Source organism: Patiria miniata, unplaced genomic scaffold, assembly GCF_015706575.1.
Source record: "Patiria miniata isolate m_02_andy unplaced genomic scaffold, ASM1570657v1 HiC_scaffold_5, whole genome shotgun sequence".
Taxonomy (NCBI): Eukaryota; Metazoa; Echinodermata; class Asteroidea; order Valvatida; family Asterinidae; genus Patiria; species Patiria miniata.
In genome coordinates, this window is record NW_024037072.1 from 27,554,753 (window position 1) to 27,568,015 (window position 13,263).

Consider the following 13,263-nt stretch of genomic DNA (forward strand, 5'->3'; position numbering starts at 1 on the left):
CTTTATTTTTAGAGTGCCGTTTTACAAAAACATGACAATGACAAAACGATCAATAGTCTTGTCGACCATTTTTGGATTAATTAAGCAATGCACCTTGGAATGTTAATGTGTCCTTGGGATCGAGTTACTGCCGGGGAAATTGCCCTCCTTACATTAAGTTTATGTTGTTCTCATGACGGAATTAGCGAATATTGGCTATTGAAGACCCGCGCCGAACTCCACTCCTTTAACATATCTGCAACTTCTTCATACGTCTTACCATCCTGTATCCATTGTGAAATGTCCTCCTTCAAATTTTCCAGCGCCATTTTTGCTGGCTAGCGTCTTTAAACCCCACCATTCAACTGAATCGCAATAGGTGGGGCAGTCAGGTCACGCCAAGAATCACACCACGCATTAATTATGCCAATAACCACGCAGTAACACTTCCTCGTGCACGGTCCCCCTAGCTCCACCCCCTTGCCCACCGCCACAAAAATGCACCACGGACTGTTAAGTTAACTAAGACACTGAAATATAAAAAAAACAGTCTGTATTCAATACTGAATTTTGCTGGGTTTTTTTTAAGTTATTTGTGTAAAACTGTAAAACAAAATCATTGATTGTTATGCTGTAATGAATTTTACTAAAATGATCAAACGGAAAAACTGTATTTATCTTAATACCGTTTGACCGTTTTACAAATTTGTAAAACGATAAAACGGTCAACGGTTCGTTTACTGTTTTTTGTTTTAGAGGAAATACAAAACGGTAAAACGAAATAACGGTATGTACCGGGATTCTAAGGGGCCTCTCTACAGTCACAAAGGTCTTTGCTATCATTGTTGTATCCCCACTTCTACTTTAAGACTTTGCATCTGCCAACTCCAACCTATAGTCGATTGAGACGAAGCCAGCCGTAGCTCCAGGTGGCAGGGATGCCTTAGGGTGGGGTGACAGCCTGTGGGGTTGTGTTTCAAGTTAATACAACCTCTACTCTAGGATGTGAAGATTTCTAGACAGGGGTGGACTCCATGGAGGAAACTTTTCCTTCACAATAGTCTCTTTTCTGCGGATTCATGTTGGAAGGGAAGGTGCCTGGAGTGTGAGTGCTTCTTAACTCTTTCCATGCATGAGGTGATGTCAAAATCAGTCCTTGTGGTCTGCTACGGATTTGCTGTCAAAAGGGTAAGTGTCACTTTCAGCACTGAGTAAGAGGAGCGTAACTGCGGCATCACTGCACCGGCGCCAAATTACCCCTGCACCAGCCACATAACTCGGAAGAAGTGAACAGTTGTTGCGTCAAACGGGCAGTAGCCTACAACGTCTAATGATGAAAGTTATTCCACAAAATAGATCCATAGATCAACTCTTACGTCAAGTACTAGTGTGGCATTGTTAGGACAGAGAACAGATTGCCAGAGGCTCATCTTAGCACAGTGTCCCATTTCCCGAGAAACAGAAACGCTTCAGGCTCACACGTCAAACACTTGAAGCACCTTGCACGACAAGACCTGACATTCATTCTTAAGTCCTGACCCTTTTACGTTTCCTCGCTCACTGCGTTACATTAACCACTCCATGCCTTCCGGTTCAGAATCAGTGCAGACATTCGAATCACTCTTAAATTACTGTCCCGATAAATACTGATGAGAATTTAAGCCCCGAAAACGACAGGTTATGAGGAGTGTCTAAGTTGTTTTCTCTGTATTACATTCACCAGATTTAAAACCTCTTTATAACATGTACCGGTATCTCATGGAGATCTTATCCCATTCCATTTTCATACACAGACTTACCTATTTCACAGTCATTTACCACAATAAAATCCTTCTTTTGTTGAAACTGTGATTACGTTACTTTGACAGCGGCCACACTGCTTAACTGGATCAGATCTTTCATTGAATGTGTACTTTCAATTGCATAAAAATAAGACATCCTTGTTTTGTCAGGACTGTGTCCCTGCTAAGGTTCTCCTGCAAATTGGCTGAAATCTCAGACACGTCCTGAATACAGCTGGTTTTCTGCCTGTAGGGCAGGAATCAACCTTAAAGTTGCTACATGTCTGCACTCTGACTAAATTCCATTTTATGGAAGAAGCTGACTTCTAAAAAAAAAAAGGTTCATTTTCTGCTCCATGCGGAGATTGAGATACGTGTATGTTGATACTTTTGAAATCAGAATTGGAAAACTCTTCGTTCAAAATTCAAGATTGTATTCATTTTTTTTTGGGGGGGCGAGATGTAGGCCTATCCCTCAAAAGATGAATGTATTTTATACCCCAGAAAATTCCAAATCCAGTTAAAAAAACTTATTTTGGTGTGCCACACCCAAAAGGAATGGAAAAACAAACTATTGTAACACTACAATGCTTCATCCTCCCACTGCCTGCATCAATTACTCATTAGGCATCATGATGCAAACATATACGTCTCAACTAATCCTTTCCATTTCTTAGCTGATGGAGCAATACTCCTAGGTTACGAAAGTTATTATGACACGCTGATTAGTTGAGACAAGGCAGAGCGAGACTAGTAGGTGGATAAATCCAACAGATTTACATACAAAGTAACTGATCACTTAAAAGTATGTCACAGATCGGGGTACAATATTAGCTTTTTCTGTGAAAATCAATTTAGAAGGGAAATCCTTCTAAAATGGAAGTTCATTTACATGCAAATAACCCCAATGAAATCAGGCAAAAGAACCTGATGCGGAAGTATAGAATTGATACTTCATACCGGTAGCACAAACAGTTCACTACCGGTAGTTACCAAAGATTTCGCTGAAAACCATTGCTTCACCAGGCCTAAACACCAGATGGTCTTTAACGGATGGCGCCATATAATGAATAAAGATGATGGGAAACTTCTTTCACCAATTCTTAAAGGCCCGTAGGTACCGTACATTGGTAATTTGTCCTGGAGACGAGCCTATCAATTTAATGGAGAAAAACCTTGCTCGGTGTGAAGAGAGCACTTGCATTTGGAAGAAAACAATCATTGAAGACAGTTTTTAAAAAGTGTGTCCTGCTGATAACTTGACATTTGATGCATTTATTAGCCTCGCTGAACCAAACTTTGTCTAGAACAACTGGTCTGAGGTAGAATGGCTGTGAATTAACATCCACAGTAAAACATGGACAGATTGAAGAATGTGACAAGATCAGAAGAGACAGAACAAACCTTTTAGTTTAAAACATTGTAACCCTCAAGCATTTCTCTGAAATTAGAGCGCCACTGTGGTGTGCAATGGTGGTTTGAAACTGTCAAATGTTTGTTTTGGCTTCTCATGCATCAGGAAACTCTTTAAACTGACCATTCAATCTTGTGCAATTTACATTGAATCGGATGTCTAGACACCTGGGCAGATGTGCTGCCGAGGAATGAAACTATTAAGTTACTAAAGTGACGCGAGAAAGAATGTTAAAGGTAGGGTAGATCGTTTGTCATTTGTGCATTTTTTTTCGTTTGAAGCAACAAAAGTGCTCAATATCTAAAGAAGGGTGTTTAAAAACTATAAAATTTCAATCAGTGAATGCTGCATATTCCGGGTTAGGCCTATTCTAGGATCTCGATTTCAAATCAAAAGTTGCCCAGTTATGTTTTGAAATGTGCCCGAAATCAGTATGCGGGACATGTTCTCATTCAGCCGATTGCAGCTACGTCATGTCACGCACTGAACCGACGAATAATAGCAACCATGTGCGCATGTGTGTCATGTCAACGCTTGTGTGCACCCATTCACGAATTTGTCCCATAACAAACCAACTACTAACAGAAATTTCCAAAAATGCGCCACTTGACGCATCTTTGGAAATGGCCTTTGTTTTATTGTTTCTTTAAAATTACGGCAAGCCAGAAAGAACAATTTCACAGGGAGTCATTTGCCATTACTTTCTTTAAACCACGTAAGCTTTTCAACAATAATTTTGTCAGTTACTTTTTGGATAGCTGCAAACGATCTACTCTACCTCTAATACATAACAAGATACATTGTATTAGAGATGCAGATGCTTTAGTATTTATAAAAGAAAAATTCACATGTTAATGTGACCACAACATTCAAATTGGGTTACAGCGTCAGTACAAAAAAAATTCATTACAAATCCAGATAGTACAGTATAACAAATTATGACTCCCTAGCATGATTTACTAGGAACCACACCCATCCTGGCAATTTCCAACACCATATGGGAAACTGCACACACATATTTCTGACTTTGATTCTGGAGGTGTGCAAACCCAAAGTAAAAGACTGTCAGTTTAGGGGTACTGTACCTATCCTGACAGATTCCAACAAAACATGCCATTAGGGTTTGATGGGTTTAGTTCCGTTAGGGTTTATAAAGCGGCAACTTTTATTGGGGGAGGGGCTCCCCCAATAAAGGGTGGAGCAGAGGAGATCGTTTCTCCTTCCACAATTTTCATTGTCAAGTCAAATTTGGGAAACACAAAACATTACCCACGTTTAGACAGGAATAAAATATGAGATGTACCGGTGCATGTAGTGAAAGACAAACAAATTTGTTTTAAACCTGTGGATCTCAACAACAAGTACAGCCAATTCTTTAAAACCTTCATGAATAGATAATGTCATAATGCATCATTGATTCAGAAAATAAATTATGAACGGCTTACAAATAGACCTGTGCCAGCCTACGTAAAAAGTTAATGGAGTGTGTCGAGATCGCTTCGGGGAGCAGCTCCATCATACATGATTCTTAAATAAAAACATGATGAGAACTGATCTCACCGCCGAGTCACCTACGTACATGTACGTAGGACTCGCAGGATGCTGCACTTGTGCACGTTTTACTCATTAACCCAAGCCTTGGGCTACAAATGCATCCATAAATCTTAAGTTCAGGAAGTTAAAACACTTGCTCCTCACTAGCAATATGGTCAAGATGTTTATGTTTTGTACTGCAATAGTTTATTTCTTAACACACATAAACCTGTCAATATACTTCTCGTAAGCCACTTAAAAGAAAATCCCAAAATAATAACCATAGTTAAATGTAGCAATTATATGACTTTTTGAACATTCATAATCTAATAACCACAATGCAGTTCTTTTCATTAGAGGTTTACGGAAATGAAATTCTCAAGTGGTGTCATGAAGAACTTTTTGGATTTAGGTATCCAAACGTAACGACGTAGAGAGATCTATCGTCCTTCCTGTCAGTTTCATATTGCAAGTTCAATCAATTTGTAGCAGTTCTCCGGAAGTCTCCTGAAGAATGCATGAAGTTAGCACGAACCCCTGGCTTTTCTTTTTAAAACTAGGAATCTTTTATTTTGAATTCCCTGAAATCCACACTGCGCAGTAACCCAAAGGCACATTTCCCTTTCTCAGAACAAAAATTAGAACATGGGATTTTCATAAATATTTATGCCCTAGCTGCTAGATTTCAAGTACAATGCCCGCAGCCGTTAATGATTCATACCCTAATGATTGATTTTGCTATCGCTGCACCCTCCCATCCAGCAAATGAAGCAGTGTAACACAATACGCTTATGATGTATCTATCTTCCCTCCAACCCAACCTTGGCATCTAGTTAAGATTTCACTTGTACTCAAGGCGGTTGACCCCACTGGTCAAGGATTAGACTAAAACGTACAATACAAGCCCATGTTTGTCATGAACACAACTGTTCTAATGAGTAACGTGTCACCGAAAGCAATCTACATGTATTTGTCAACAAATCTTCTGACGTCAAAGGGACCACGTATCTCTTCCAACAGCAAACCTTGCCCAGATGAAAATCCATCTTCCCTTGGCATGATTAATTGCTGTTTATATGCCGCGACTCCTGGCCCTCTCTTCATTTTTTTGACCTTATTTTTCCCTCTGGCTTGGATCTGTATGACAAAATTTACCGCGACTACCGCCTTACAGAATAATACATGTACCTGGGATTTTGAGTCAGTCCTGTAAATCGCACAATTTGTGAATGTATACTTTTTTAATAAGGAAGCCTTTTGATTTGCTGGAACTACCGGTAAGTCTGTTAGAGGCCATAAAACACACAGAATAATAATACAATCACCCTTTGAAAAGTTTCGTGGCTGTTTAAGGGATAAATATCCAAGAATAAAAAAATTAAGTAATTTCTACCTCTCCAATTCTAAAACTGATGAAAATTGCTTTTGACAGCAATTTTCATCTACTTGTTGAGCATACTTCAAAAATTCAATTAAATGGCATTAAAATATTGACCTTTAAATATAACTGACGAAAAAATGATTGCAAATATTTTGTCTATGAGATATGGTACATGTAGTTTTACCTTTTCATGTGCCAATTTACCTGTTTGTCCATGGACAGCTTTATTCCATCCGCTTGACTGAGCTCCGGAGCTTGATTTGAATACATAAAAAACACTACACAAGACTTACACGTGGACAACAGTGATTTTGGCGGTTTGTATTCAAATTAGCATAATAACATTATTCTTGCGATTTAAAAAAAATTCTTTCATACACATTATGGGTGACAAGCTATACTTCATATATTATAAAAAGAAAACAGTCCAAATGTGTACGTTAAGTGAGTTGGTTAAAATTCCTGTCAAAAGTGGGTTTCCTTCTTTTTGCACCACCCTGTAAAAAAAGAAACAAAGTAACCTCATCTTTAATAGTTTCCCCCTTTCAATACCGGAATTTCAATAAAACTACCCCCAAAAATCAGAATGAAAAACTCAATTTGTGCCGGTAAAAGTGCTTAAACTTTGAAGATATCAACTTGAAGCATGTTAATGATGGGTCCACTGCTGCAGACCGTTTACTAAAATGGCTGGCAGGTAATGTAGTCTCAGTGCATGGCTCAGGAACTTGGACACCTACACTTCCGATCAATATCTGCCCGAAGCATGCATACCTAACACCTTTGGGCAAGTAGAATTAGATTTTATGGTTAAGCAAACCTAATCATGACTTACCGGCGAGCAAATCGAAAGCAACTTAAAGAAGATGTGCACTGCTGCAGTCTTCAAGATTGTATATATTTAATTAAAACCGAGCGAGAAAAAGACTGCCATTACAGCCGAGTTGAAAACAAAAAAAGATCTATAAATTATTGAATTAAGAAGAAATCAGAGAAAGTGAGTCACTAGCCGGAGTTTCCTACACAGGTTGTAATTACAACTGATTCAAGTTCCTTGAAAAAAGCTTTCAATACAAACACGGTTAACTGGTTCTGAGAGTATCTGTGAATTAGCACATCCAGGAGAAGGCCCCCCCCCAAAAAAAAAACCTGCTGTAAATCAATCGAGACTCCCTTCGGCAGCTCTTTCAAGAAGAGGCGCAAGTTTATCCAAGGAATGCTTAAAGCACTTATCAGGATAGAAAAATCCAGTGCATTAATCCTGCCACCTGTAAGACCAGTAAATGGACGAATAAAGAGGCACTCTCGATATTGTTGGAAGCAGTTTCTGCCTCGTCACAATTGAATTTATTGAAAGCGCCTAATGGACGAATAACGGGATGCTCTACATATGGATGGATGCATCCCTGTGCTTTCTTTTTCCGCAACTGAATTCACTAAAACTACTGAGGCAAGGTAACACAATACGTGCACAATACGTGCAGAAAAATAGCTTATCCTTTAAGAAACTTATCCATTACCGCACTTGGGAACACAATCGGTAAGCTTCTTACACAATCACTCAATATCTTCCCCAAATATTCATACAGGAAATTGGGTAAGCTGCTTGAGGTCGGATTGGCAGGCCATAAAGAAACGGATGCTCGTTGAAAGCCAAGGAAAGCCAAGTTTGATACTAATTCAACTGCATGTCGATTTCAGTTTCTGCCAGAGCTCCTCTCCAAAAGTTTCAAAGAAGCTTATTGCTTTTTGTATAATCTACGTTGTCAACTAAAATCAAAACTTTTTAACGCTAGTATTTCAGAGTGCTTTAGTTCTGAAAAGATGTAAAAATGACTCCTCAAAAGAGGAAAAAATTAAAGCATGCCAATTCAAGCATCGTTTCATGATTCATTTTCAGTCACATTTGAATTAATCATTTGTTTCTCTTTAAAGAAAAATAAGGCAACTCAAACTACGCCAGAATTCAACTTTGAAACTCATGAAAAAAACCACATTCAGTTTGCGTATGATTTTTAAATTCAGTACAATGAACAGAAAGCAGAGGGAATCTATCCCCAGACTTTTTTTTTTAATTTGAGCTTTGCCTGCCCTTACCTTTTGGATCCCATTACAGCGACATACGGAAGTGCTGTGCCCCTCCCCCCCCCCCCTCCCTCCCCAACACTTTGACATATTTTGCCGCCACTGAAAAAGGGAATATGATGTGAATTGACGAGCACAAGTTTAGCAGAACACAGGGTGCAATTTTGCCTCAATTTCCTCATTGAAAATTATACAGAGGGCATAGCAACCGATTTGTGTTTGGTCCTTGAAAGAAAAGAAAATTGCAACCCATGGAAAAACAATGTTTTTCCACGTTCTTATGCTTGTCAGGAATGCTCAAAACAGTTATTTCCTACATAACAGAAATACAATTGTGTACATGTGAGTCAAAAACAGCAAAACCCAAAGGACGGGACTATTGTTTTAGCAAAGTTCTTCATGTTGCACTTTCAAAATCTAGGATATGAAAGCCCAATTCGTAAGCTTTCTTTTAGTACATGTACAAGAATCATTCAAATCACTCATGTTCCGGTACTTTTCAACTTACGGAATATTTTAAATACAACCATCGTTTAAAGTTCTGTCCACGGATCACAAAAAAGGTGTGCGTTCTTTCAGCAAAACGAAAACAATTCACACAACCCCCTATGTATTTTTGTTTTCCTTTTGCTGAAAGAACACTTACCTTCTTGTGATCTGTGGACAGAACTTTCAACGGTGATTGTGTTTAAATTCTGTAACTTGAAAAGTACATGAGTGATTTGAATGATTCTTGTACTAAAAAAAAGCTTATGAATTGGCTTTCATATCCTAGATTTTGAAACTGCTACATGCAGAACTTCACTAAAACAATGGTCCCGATATTTGGGTTTCGGTTTTTTTTACTCACCCTCAGAGATGAAACTGGCCTTGGCAAAAAAAATTCTGAAATTGGACCCTGGGTCCGAGCTGCCACAGCGTTTCGCGGTGCAGTGCAGCGCATCAACGTGGGACCCAGTGAATTTGTCCATGTCATAGGTCAGTATTTAACAATTTCTCCAGCTGGAAAGGATCTGATCAGCGATGGTCTAGATGTTCCTACCGTAGAATCACTCCATTCACAACCGGTAAACGAGATTAAAACTACTTTACGTGCCTTTTTTTTGGTGAGATCGTTAAAAAATCTGAAATTTCATTGGAAAAGTTTTAAAATCTGGTTTCAGATTAAAATCTGAAAAGTTTCATCTGTGCACCCTGTAAAGGGTTGTCCATTTTTTAATAATTTAGTATTCGCGTACATGTTCCGGTTCATGTTCGCAAAACTGCCTTTGACCTAATATTCGGATATCCGAAACTGCAAGCTGCAACTGCGTACTGCACCGGTCGAAAGTTGCACGCAGACTGCATCATTTAGTTCAAATTTGCGTGCAGCGATCAATATGGGCCGTGTTTTGCAGTAAGTATTACATGTATCACTGTCAAGGGCTTTAACCTGCTGAAAGGATGGAAACAATGAACGGCCATCAACAAAAAAAGTTACCATCAACAAAAACAAGTGGCACCTGGCATTTCACAGCACTGCAACTTTACAATAAAATAACATTACATTTGTGTAAGTACGTGCACATTTTTATTTGAATATTCCAAACGGCAAAAACTATTCGAATATTTTGATGATTGATGATCGAATATTTGGTACATAGTAGGTGTAGGTGTACTACCTTGGCTTGAAAATTGATGTATTAAAATTGATGTATTCTTATTGCATTGAAAAGTTTTAAAAAGAATGAGCAACTTCAATATTTGGTCACCTTCTTTCTTTAAAGTCAAGCCCAGAATCCAACGAGTTCAAGCAAAATGAAAAAAAAGTATAACGAAAGAGGGTCAAGTAAAATAGCTTAGTTACAAAACAGTTGACAAAACAGTTGACATGTTTTAATCATTCTTTATTACAGCAGCCAGTTACGTGGGAGTGCATGATTATTGAATTCGGATGGAAGTGGCTCAAATGTCTGCAGGGCCAATCATTATCATCATCATCACCAGATTGTTCATGAGATGCACGTGTGCATGACGTGTTAAGACACCTACACGCGGGGAGGGAGGGGGGGCTGACGTACTCTACCAAATGTAAATTGGTTTTCCATTACCAGCATTCACAGGATCATATTTACGAAGAAAATAAAAGCCCAGAAGCGCCAAGAACATTAATGTAAGCACTAATAAATTGTCGGAGCAGTTTAATCAATCGGTTCTGGGCCGTAGCCAGTCACGTGGAAGTGTATTGACATTTAATTCGGCCAAAGTTGTTTAATCACGTCTATGGTGGGCGATGGTTGTCAACAGATCTCTGTGGAAAGCAAATGCCGTTCCTGATTCATGCATGGGTGTGTGCGTGAGGGGCATACATGTGGACAAAAGATGCCTCCACTTAATCCCTGTCCACATAAATACATGTGCAGACCTCAATGCACAACAGCTGGACAGAACTAGGGTACAAAGTCACTCACCAACAAACTTCAATATTTGCCAGAAGTCCTGTTCATACTTCATGTGAAAGCAAATGCAAAGCAACTTTAATGTCAAGAAGCAATCACCACAAAATTTGACAGAGTGAAAATGCGCTCGGACAACTCTTGTGAATTCACCGAGCTGACACTAACCATGGTGTGCTAAGTTTGTATTGACATTCATTTTCCCATGGAATACAAAACCGACCTTTCTTAAAATGCAAATTTGTTTTGCTTGTTTGCTGTTTGGACATCGCTCCAAGGAATTCCAAGCGATTGAATCCTCATATAAGCAAATGAGCACCCTCAAAATCACTCTGTTTTGGACAAGTCTCTGCGGGTTGGGGTTTGCATTCTCGAGTGCACTCCACGTGGAGGGTATAAACGGGTATCTGGCTGACCGGAAACAAACACTCAAAGATCAAAGCTATTTGATGGGAATTAAAATGTAATGACCTGATGATACTTTTTTTGACCAAAACAAGCTTGATAGGGATATTGTTAATTTGAAACAACCCTCACAAGTCATTAACGAAATTGTGAAAAAGGATTTTCTTTTTTTACTTTTTTCAAAATGGCTTGCAACAACCTTTCACTGAGACACACAAGACTTCATCAATGGCATTAGAAAGTTTCTAGGAAACTCAAATCTGTGCCTTTTTCCCAGCAAAACCTCATTTCAAATTCGACCTCTGGATTAGTTTTAACTCCTGATGATCGATGTACAAATATTGACAGTGGGATGGAAAGGGAGTTTCATCTAATCACGGTCAACTCTGATCTTTGAATCTACCATTTCCTGGTGTACCGGTTCAATTACATCTCAGGGCTGTCTGTAGACTGAAGAGATCAATCATACTCATATTGTACAAGTACCGGTACGGTACCTGTTGTACAATTCTATGAAATATGTCTCACAACTTAGCTTTCCTTAGTTCTTTTTTTAACCGAAAAATATAAAGGTTAAAGGCCAATTTACACATACGCGACAATGTCGCAAGACAACGTCATGCATTTTTATAAATACGCACAAATCGGTGAGTGTGTCTACATTTACGCGAATAAGTCATGCGTCTTATCACTCGTTCGTTTGTGCTTATTTATACAAACGTCCGACATTGTCGTGTGACAGTGTCGCTTACATATGTAAATCTGCCTTTAATCTCAAATAATTTTGCATCCAGTATCATGTCGCTAGTACTGCATGTCAGAGTCAAGTGTTTTTTCCCTATCTGCCCTTCAAACCACCCAGCTTACCATATCATGCACATAGCAACAAATGGCCGAAACTTCATTACATAATCTTTTTTAATGTCCATTAATTAAATACATGTATCCATACTTAATTAATCCATAAATTACACAAATGCAAAAACAAGCAAACACTTGCTGGGCTGCAGTCGCTTCAGTCACAAGTCCATCAAAGTCCGGTCTTATGTACATCACTAGGGATGTGCACTTATGGGTTGTACGGGAATCAGGTAACCGTTAAAAAACCCAACCCCAAAATTACAATCTCGGAAGTTGCTATTCAGATTGTTCATAAAGGTCCACACTTTAATACCACCATATAGGTGCATCAAAGTAGCAATAGACAAGTGTGTGTAAACAGTGATCTCTATAGCTTTACAGTATTAACTGCATTTTGGCAAGCGTAATAAACGTACATATCTGTCTTGTTTTTCCATGTACCCGATAGCCTGGTTTTCATTTTGAAAATTCCCCATAATTGACACTCAAAACCAATCTTTTCCATTGTCTGAGAAATTACTAAGTAATATAATTTGGTTACGGGTACTCGATTCCATAATCTGGAACCGGTTCCTGACATTAGTGGTTGGGTACTCGGGTACCCGATCGGATGCACAGCCCTGTAAATCACACGTCAATTCACAACTTTGGTAACAAGTAACCAGATGGACAGTAACAAAAGGAACACCTCTGTTACAGTTTACCTGAGTTAGCTAGCGACCAGACTTGGGACTGGATAACTTGTGATGGAATTGTGATGGAATTGTGAGGACATGTGAGGACTTGTGAGGACTTGTGAGGACTTGTGATGGACTTGTGAGGACTTGTGAGGACTTGTGAGGACTTGTGATGGACTTGTGAGGACTTGCGAGGACTTGCGAGGACTTGCGAGGACTTGCGAGGACTTGCGAGGACTTGCGAGGACTTGCGAGGACTTGCGAGGACTTGCGAGGAATTGTGATGGAATTGTGATGGAATTGTGATGGAATTGTGATGTAATTGTGAGGACTTATGAGGACTTATGAGGACTTGTGAAAACTTGTGATGGACTCGACTACAAAACTGAAAAATTATACACTTTTTCAAATGAACCACAAAGGGAAACTGACTACATGTAGGTGAAATGGAAACAATTTTTTGAAAAGTTCAACAAAGTAATTGACTGGGGAGGGGCTTGAACCAGCGACCTCCAGATTAACGTTCCGCTGCTCCATCAACTGAGCTATCCAGCCCTATGTTGGCAGTTTACTGCTATTTCTCAGGTCTGTATCGTGACTTTGGGCATGATCCTTGACCGCATGGCATATTCGGTTTATGTGCTTCTTACTAGCTCCCCTTGAACAAAGATATTGACAAATTGAAGTTCTGCCAACATAGGGCTGGATAGCT

At 39.2% G+C, this 13,263-nt stretch overlaps 1 protein-coding gene across 5 annotated transcripts in view; it reads right to left on the minus strand.

Moving 5' to 3' along the window:
* The window catches only part of LOC119740510 (insulin-like receptor), a 75,710-nt gene that overhangs the window by 41,718 nt on the left and 20,729 nt on the right, over positions 1 to 13,263 (minus strand). The window lies entirely within an intron of this gene.